Raw genomic sequence first — 9,830 nt, forward strand, 5'->3', positions numbered from 1 at the left:
ATAATTTGTAGTAGATAATATATACATATGTTTAGTATATTTTTCACATTGCTGCATTCAGTGCTGTATGTTCTAAGGAAAGATTGTTTTTTTTTATGGCGGGCTAGCGAACTGGGCCCCAAATGTTTTGATAGATTTAGTAGTCTGTTAAATATTAAGGTTCAATGGTACACCACTAAAACAGAATTGGCATTTGATACTTTCATTTGAAACATTTCATCAGGATATCCTATCACCCAAGTCAGCTCATACCCTGTCTGTATACTAAATTTCATCAAAATTCATTCAGTAGTTTCAGCGTGATTGACGGACAAACGTCCAAACAAACTTTCACGTAAATAATATAGTGTTCCTAGACAATTACTTCACTTCTTTCGTTGCAATTGTTTTTAAAGGACCCGTGTTAACTTGTTTATTGGTCAGATTCAATCACACAAAAAACGGAATTTGGAGTTTTAGAATCATGCTATGTCACAAGTACTAGGAACTAACACTAAGTTTTAACATCATGTCGCAAAGCTGTTTTTAAGTGTATCCCTTTCATATACATGTACCTTAATAAAAACTCAGAGTCAAGTTAAACTATATATTTTATAAACATGCACATGATTGAAGATATACCGAACAATGTACACAACGATTTTCTATAATGATCAATCTCATGAATAACAATGATTATTAAAAAAGCACGTCTCGAATTAAGATATATAATTATATTCATATTTATTTTTAAGTCGGACAGGAGACCCTTAAAGGTAGTGAACAATAAAAGAACTGGGAACGAACTATACTACAAATCACATTTAAAATATTGATTTATTAGCAACAAATTCATCCTTCTACTCAATATGCAAATAAAACAAATAATCAAAATCTGAATCTTTATACGAGGGTTTCTAATCTAATTAAGTTTATACAACATAACTTTCGCAACTCAGTTTTTCTGTAAAAAATTGTGAAATCTATGAAGTATCCAGTCGTTCATTAATTTATTTAGTCTCAATTTTTTGACCTTGTCTTAAGTTGTTACGTATTTAGCTAATCTGACAACATCCATGTCCCTGGATAGTATTTTTTCTTTGTTTTTTGTTTTTTGCCTTTATGTTGCTGAAACAAAAATAATATATTGTTTTAGATGTCTTAAGAACCCGGTGCGTTACTTGATAAAAAAATTAATTAAAAATAAAAAAAAACCGACACGAGAACTTATTTTCCCTTTAAAAATAAAAAATAGTAAAATAAACTTAATTTTAAAGTATCTAAGAAAGAACGTATTATTAATTCTAAAAAAATACGTCGCGTTGGGGGTCGCTCCCAATTATTTCTTACTTATCTGCGATTTTTTCTCAGAATTATCACACGCCTACCTATTCAGTCTTTTACCCAAGACTTATAAAATATTTTTTTTAAGTATTTTTATGAAAGCTTTTGTTCTTAATTTTGGCTTTGAAGATCATCTTTGTTGCTTAATTAGACTATTTTGTATTTAAATTGTTAGTTCAGGAGCGGTCCCCCAACGCGACGTATTTTTTTTAAGAATTATAAATACATTCTTAGATACTTAAAGATTAAATTTATTATATTATTTTTTACTTTTTAAAGGGAAATTAAGTTCTTGTATCGGTTTCTTTTTTAATTGATTTTTTAGGTTCTTTAGGATTAAGTTTCTTTTATCCTATCACCTATTAAACTCAAAGGAATCACATCAATCGGTTGAAAACCCATGAAGTTATCGAGTAATAAAGACAATAACTCGATTGATTGGCTTCGTATTTGGGAAAAATACAGTCATCTGTTATGTCGAAGTCATTATTCCAGATAATAATAATGAATACAAAAATATTATTGTAGCTTAAAAAGTAGATGAGACTCTAATGTTCTTTTGGGTATACTACGGGACTGTCGTAGTCAACGATGACAAAAAGTCACTAAACAAAATAGAATTGAAACAGGGACCCAGTATAGAGTACTAGCTGCGCCCCGCGGTTTCACCCGCGTAAGTCCGTATCCCGTAAAAATAGCGGGACAAAAAGTTGCCTATATGTTATTCCAGTTGTCCAGCTGTCTACGTACCAAATTTCATTGCAATCGGTTGAGCAGTTTTTGCGTGAAAGAGCAACAAACACACACACATCGTTACAAACTTTCGCATTTATAATATTAGTAGGATATTGGGAAAGACGAAACTTACGCAAACTCCCCACGGTGTTCTATACATATCCTTTGCACACTTTGGTATATTTGCTATAAAATCATTGTCGTTGACTTTATCAGTTTTTTTTTGAAAACTTCCTTCCTCAAAATAATCTTTAAATTCTTGATCTTTAGATTTTTCAACTTTATCCTTATCTGGTGAATGTGAATCTTCATGGTGAGGACGTGAATAAACTATTTGAAATATAATAAACAGTAACACCAACTGCTTCATGGTTAAAGTACGACTGACAGAATACACGACGATGTTATGTGCTTTAAATAATGTTTTAGAGAATGAGTTACCATGTTCATAAATGACTCAACCTACTTGTTGCGCAATTACAAGATATAACTATTTTGTTCATTCGTAAATAAATAGCAATAAAAAGCAGCACGAAAGAAAAACAAATAACGGATCTAGATACTTGTGAGTGTTTCACTCGCGTCCTTTACTATACCGTGGCGAGACCTCAGGTGAGATCATAGGTGGGCAACAAGTCAAACGTCGCCACAACACGGCCAATGACGTGGGTTCAAATCCCGCCTCATGATACATACTTTTTCTATTTCTCCAAAATTTTCTTAATTATGATTACTGATAGGAATAAGGCCGATTTTGCGCAAAGAAAATTGTTTATTACATCCAGTTTGGTTTACGCTTTGTTTTGAACAATAAATTTATAAATAAATTAAACAAGGATAATGAAGCAGAAATCCTCTGAACAAACAATAAGTGGTTTCTTCAAATTGGTTAAATTTTAGTAAATAAATGAACAATTTAAATTAATCGAAGTAAAAAGTGTATGGTTATGGTGTATCACTTACATAATATTATAAAACAAAGTCCTCCACAGCGATTGCCTGTCTGTTTGTTTGCGATAAGCAGTAAAACTACTTCACCGACTTTTATAGAGTATTCACGTGGTTTTAGTATATAATTTGTCAACACTACTTGAGCGAAGCCGCGGGCGAAGGATATTATTATACGAAAAGTAATACTAAATAATATGAATTAAGTAAGAATTGAATTTATTAAAAACTGGCTGCGCCCCGCGGTTTCACCCGCGTAAGTCCGTATCCCGTAGGAATATCGGGATAAAAATTTGACTATATGTTATTCCAGCTGTCCATCTATCTACGTACCAAATTTCATTGGAACCGGTTCATTAGTTTTTGCGTAAAAGACCAACAAACAGACACACATCCTTTTACAATATTTCGCATTTATAATATTAGTAGGATTACGTTTTCCGGTATTAATTTATAAAATTCTATTCTATTTTCCAATTACTACTTCGATACTTGAATATGGGGTTGCTTTTAAAATTATTACGTCTTTAGAACATTAAATTTAAAAAACATGTGTTCTTTAGGGAATATCTGAAAATTTAATTAATAACATAAATTGAAAACATTGCTAGCAATTTAGCTTGAATATTTAATAAATATTGTGATTATGTTAGACTTCCTGATTTACTAAAGCTTATAAAGGTGTTTCTTTAAGAATGGTAACCAAGAAAACTGTATTAATTACAGATCTATCTTAATTTTGCCAACTCTAAGCAAGGACTTCTAGAAGTTAATTAAATACTGTAACATTGATATAATTTTAAAAGATCAACTACACAGTTGCTCGGCTCTTCTTTGTTGAAACTATGTATTTTTCGTATTATGATGATTTAGAAACTCTTCTCAAAGAAGTCTAGATGAATAAATAAATGTTTTATTGTAAGTTGGAGTTTAAAAATTCGCTGATAATCGATCTTCCCATGGGAAAGAGATGTTAGGCCGTGATTTTGATGATACTTTTTCTATTTGAAATGTGGTGCTTCACGTGTGGTCCCGATAAAATTTGGTGTAGTTCTGATAATTGTCTTTAATCTGAAGCCGTTTTATTTATTTATTTATTTATTCTTAATTGCACACTTTCACACTTTCAAAATATAAAAAAGAAATTAAATTTAACAAAAGCAACTTAAAACTAGTATGCAAATGGCGGCCTTATGGCTAAAAGCCATCTCTACCAGGCAACCGTTTTTATTTTTTTGTTATAAAACAATTATTTACCTCATCTCGTTAGCCCGAGACTAACGAGAGATTAAAATCTTGTTCTCGTCAGCAAATACTAAATAGAAACAATTGCTTTAAAAAAGTTGTATCACAGATACTGGACGTGCTACGCGTGATTCCACTGAATGCATTTTCAAATACAACTTTTAATTGAATTTTTGACGGGCGGAACTCATGCGAAATGTAAAATTGGACAATTCAGTCTGTTTTTCGATTTCAAATGCCAAATGAAACCTTAAATATTAATACGCAGAGGTTTCTGGTGAGTTAGCTCTGTTTATTAACCTCTCTCTGTTTATTAACCTTAGACATGAAATTAAGGGCACATATAAAATAAGGTACCTCGACTAAGTAGCAGAAAACTAACCTAAAATACAGAATATAATTATTTGTATCTCCGGCTCGCCCACTCCCTGAACGAACCACAATAGCATGCTACTATTCATCGCCGGTCTTCTGTCGGTACCCCGGGGTTCACCGGTGCGAGCTGGCTAAATTCGTGCCCAAGCGTGCTCAAATCCCAGATACTCGCATCCAGGTGTTCCCTGCTACCTTCATGAGGATGTCTATACATCCAATTGGAGACAATCCTACGCTGCGTCATCAAACGTGGTCTTCATTTGAGAACCTTTCTGCCCCAACGACCATCGGTTCTATGAGTTATGTACGCAGCCCACTGCCACTTCGACTTGCTAATAAATCCATAACGGATATAAATCCGTTATGTCCGTACTATCGTTTTATTTTTACATTTTGATGAATCAATTCAAGGATCAAGCAGTTAAAGGATTTAAGATTATATATCAAAACTTAGTTTTTTGTGCTGTATCGTACTGCCAACAACCATTTATTACATGTGTTTTTATGATCCATCTTTTGACATGTGAAATTTTTACATTCTTGTTTTAGAATTGACCGCCTCTTTGATACAGTGGTTAATGCGTGAGCGTAGAACCGAGGTATCCTAAGTTCGATTCCCGGTGGGGACGCAAAAAAAAAGTTTCGGTCTGGCAGGACACAGAAGGCTGATCACCTACCTGTCCATAAAGAAAATCGATCAGTGAAGCGGATGAATATCATCTATCACTTTTTCTATTAGAAATCTCCGTGTCATTTATAGGTGGCATTTATACATTATTATGTTATTAAATATAGGCTGTATTGAACGCATAAGTGCAAAACAATGAGGCATAGAAAATTAAGAAAATCATCTTGGACCAAGCCAGCGGTATAATATTATGTACTTACAGTGGCACCACGTGTAGCGATATTATCAAATCGATGTTAATTATCGAATATAATATGTTTCATATATAATTAATGATTATCTTTGAATAAAGTATTAACGTGTTTTAATGATATTGCGGAAATTTCTATAGAATTATTTGATACGCAATTAATTCGTACGCAAATTGACCCAAAAAGCATAGGGGAATAGGGACTAAATTTCGAGAATAAATTAATTAAATTAACTCTTAAATAACGAAGCAATTAACTTATATAAATCGGTCAGTCCAAAGATAACTTAAATTAATGACGTTATTTAATTTCCGTCCAAGAATTAAACGGAGTAAAATCTGATTAAATAATTTTATCTATTTCCATCCGGACATAATTGATAATTTGCAGACCTTTTGATAGAGCTTATCTGTTTTATTCATAAGAGTGTTTATTCGTACAATAATGTAAAATCTTAACATAATTTAATTTTTAGTTTTATAGCATTGAAATGCTTTATAAATGAGAAATTTTGAAAGAATAGAAAAAATTTGATCACGAGGCAGGATTCGAACCTGCGTATCTTGCCTAACCGTAGCAACGGTTATCTTAACATAATTTTTATGTTAGTAATTAGCTATTTGTATCACATGTAAAAAAAAAAAAAATTAATCGCACTTTCTTATAGTTTCCTTCTCTTTTTTTAATTCTCTATTTATGTATGTGTTCCATTAGGTTTATTGTATTTAATGCGTGGACGATGATATTATAAACAGGAAATAACATACAATCGTCAAAACCATTACGCTTATTTAAAAACAGGTAATAATTTACAAGTATCGTAGCTATGTTGGTACAAAAAGGCTCTTTTGTCAGATTCGCCATACATCAGGTGAACAAATAAAATCAGCCATACATCTATCTATCGGATTGCGGCTACCTTTCAATTTTATCAAACCTTTGTATGCCGTGTTTGCGTTTTTACCTTTCGTGGAAAACAATATATTTTTTACGCTTTGAAATACAAAACGCTGTAAAATTACTGGGCCGAAATCATTGTTAAATTATTCGCTATGTCGTGTACCGTCGTAATTGGGGTGCTAGCTAACTTATTTTTAAATTTTAATTAATGGCAAAATTTTAGAACCTCTTCTTCATTCATTTCATGAGCATTTTTCATCACGTTAACTAAAGTTTACATTAAAAAACCTCTTGTCATCCAGGAAACTGCAAAACTACATTGTATCTTGGCCTAATAAAACCACCTTGTGGCTTCTGTGCTCCGTATTTTGTGTTACATAGATATTCTACTTGTTTTACAACTTACGTTAAAATTAAACCTTTAAAAACTGCAAGTGCCTGAGTTGATATTGAAACATAAAAATAGGGTTGTCACTAAACTAGAAAATATTGGGTATAAAAACATTTTATAATACTCCTCTAACTATTTGACGCCTCCTTGGTACGTACTTAGTGGTAAACGCGTGAGCGTAGAACCGAGGGGTCCTGGGTTCGATTCCCGGTGGGGACAGTAAAAAAAAAATATCTCGGTCTGGCAGGACACAGAAGGCTGATCACCTACTTGTCCATAAAGAAAATCGATCAGTGAAACAGATGTATATCATCAGCCCCATACCCCACTAGGGGCAGATGATATACATCTACACACAGGACACGGGACTTCACTTTTTTTTTATCGATATTTCATTAGAAATGTTCACATGAATTGAGCACCATCGTAATTATTCTATGTTCAAAGTTTTTTATGTATTTGTTGGGCTTTGAAACATCTGATACGTTTAAATTTCATCATACTTACGTATTTCTTTGGTCAGCATCTATGCGTATTCCAACAAAACCCGTGGCACTGTATAGCGAGAGAACAAAGTGGTTTAATTAAATGTCCACTATTTAATCGCAGAGAGAGAGAGAGATTATAGTATAATTCGCCTGAGAGAAGGACTCTTCTCCCGATTTTTATACCATTTTATACTACTACCCATGCGCATGCCCCATGCGTAAAAGCATTCTCGATTTTAAAAAAATGTAAGGTTTAATGAGGTCTTACTTTTGTATTAGAAAAAAACGTGGAAACATTTTACGCACAAAACATTTGCTTGTGGAAGACCGATATATTTAAGTTTCTTTAATTATAATATATATAAAAGATTACAGATGTATTCTTCTTATCGCTTTTATCATGAGCAGAATAACATAACACGTTATAAGTTAAAAACTTTTTCTGTACATTACCAACCCTTATTCATTTCTCTTACATAAAAATAAAACTAAACCCTACACATTCCGCAATGTATTACGAGATTTCAAGCTTAATGGCGAACAGGTTTAATAATGATGTGTGCACCTTAAAATCATTACTTGCTGAAAATATATTACAATGTTGCATTTTTGATAGATTTTCTGCTTATATTGCTGGAGTGTTTTAATTTATAAGCATTTTGCGTATATATTATGATGCAATATGTAATCTTATTTTAAGTAATTTAATTTGGAATCCTATCCCACTACTACTCCTACTCATATTATAAATGCAAAAATTTGTAACAATGCGTGTATGTTTGTTGCTCTTTAATTCAAAAACTACTGAACCGATTGTAATGAAATTTGGTTCGTCTACAGCTGGACAACTGGAATAACACATAGGCAGTTTTTTATCCCGATAATCCTACAAGATCCTACGGATTTACGCGGATGAAACCTCGGAGCGCAGCTCGTATAAAAATAAACCGATATAGATATCGAAATTTTAGACGATGTTTAAACATTGCCAGACACATGCAAATATACTGCACTTACATATGAAAGGTTGATGATATTAAGCCAGTTTCTCAAGAATTCCGCTGCAAAATTTATGATAAATATATGATTATCCAAAAATATAACTGCAAAATCCACCAACAAATTTGTTATTGACTGTAACCATGTTCAATGCTTCCCTTATCTTAAACATAGCAAAAGTTAGCCCAGAAGGAAAGGATCATGATATCTGTTACTGGCTCTGAGACTACAAATAGTTGAAATTATTTTATAATCTGTACCATATAAACAATGCTTTGTAGGCCCGTAATACATGTTTATTATCGATATTCAAATTTTGACTATGTTGTGTTTCTACATAAGATAAACACAACATGAAACCCTATTTAAACACAGTAACAACATCATCATGGTTATCGTTTCTGAAAATGTTGTAATAAATTTTGTACTAGGATTTCTTAATGAAGCTTGCCTTGAACCATGTATCGTTTTAGTGATACCTTATCATAATTTGCCATATTCATTTATGTTCTAGAAACCTTCTGTGATCATTTAAAAAAAAATGGGCTTCTAAAATTGGTTCCATGATATGAATCTGCCTCTTCTTCCTATTTTCTTCTTCTCTGTCGTAAGTACTATAGATATAGGAAAAATACGACGTTTCGCGTCTGTGTAGTTTTCGGTGCTGCATGTGTGTGTGTGTGTGTGACATACTGAAGAGTACATATTTTAAGCACTTCCATTAGATGAATGAACTATGAAACACTTATTAACATCAAGTTGGAACTAAGTTTTGTCGACTTAGTCGCTTACTCGCCGATAAAATGAAATAAGTTTCGGTCTGAAACTTTACCTTCAGATTTTAATTCGGAATTTTCGATAAAGCTACGGAAGGTGCTTTTAGTGTAAATTACATACTAACAATGTATTAAGTAAGACGTAATGAAATAAAATAATAACACTGAAATATGACATGTTTTATGAATGACGATTGACTAAATGACAGCGTCCTCGGTACAGTGGTGAAGTGAGCGTAAAACAAAGGGGTTCGATTCCCGGTGGAGACGCACAAAAAAATCTCGGTCTGGCAGGACACAGAAAGCTGATCACCTACTTGTCCACAAAAAAAATCGATCAGTGAAACAGATGAATATCACCTGCTTCATACCCCAATAGGGGACACGGGGCTTCACACAATATGATTAACTAACACCATCAGTTTTCAACCAATGCTCCTGAACAGGATATTTATGTTGAAAGGAAATTGTTACCTTATTTTGTTCCGTTTCGGAATTTATAGTGGTCACTCCCCCTACAGAGAACGGCAACCCAACGGCAAAAGAATTATAAAAATCATAATTAACTTCTTTTTCTTTCATTGATTGAAGCCGTTGTTGGCTATCATGCTTCAATTCATTTTTTTTATGTCACAGTCGTAAGGTCCATTACAGACCTCATGCCTCTACAAATGGATTGCCGACTTTAAATTGGGAAGGGATTAAGAAAGGATTGGCGAAAGGAATAAAGGAAAGGACTGGGAAGGGTAGGGAAAAGCATATGGGCCTCCG

At 32.9% G+C, this 9,830-nt stretch overlaps 1 long non-coding RNA gene across 1 annotated transcript; it reads right to left on the minus strand.

Annotated features, from left to right (window-relative positions):
- Positions 1-797: 797 nt before the first annotated feature.
- Positions 798-2,450, minus strand: LOC119837843. The gene is made up of 2 exons (XR_005288173.1): positions 2,192-2,450; positions 798-1,107 (listed from the first exon to the last, which is right to left on the minus strand). It is a non-coding gene; the product is annotated as an uncharacterized LOC119837843 (long non-coding RNA).
- Positions 2,451-9,830: the final 7,380 nt, after the last annotated feature.

The sequence above is a fragment of the Zerene cesonia genome, chromosome 29 (genome assembly GCF_012273895.1).
Source record: "Zerene cesonia ecotype Mississippi chromosome 29, Zerene_cesonia_1.1, whole genome shotgun sequence".
In the NCBI taxonomy this organism is placed as follows: Eukaryota; Metazoa; Arthropoda; class Insecta; order Lepidoptera; family Pieridae; genus Zerene; species Zerene cesonia.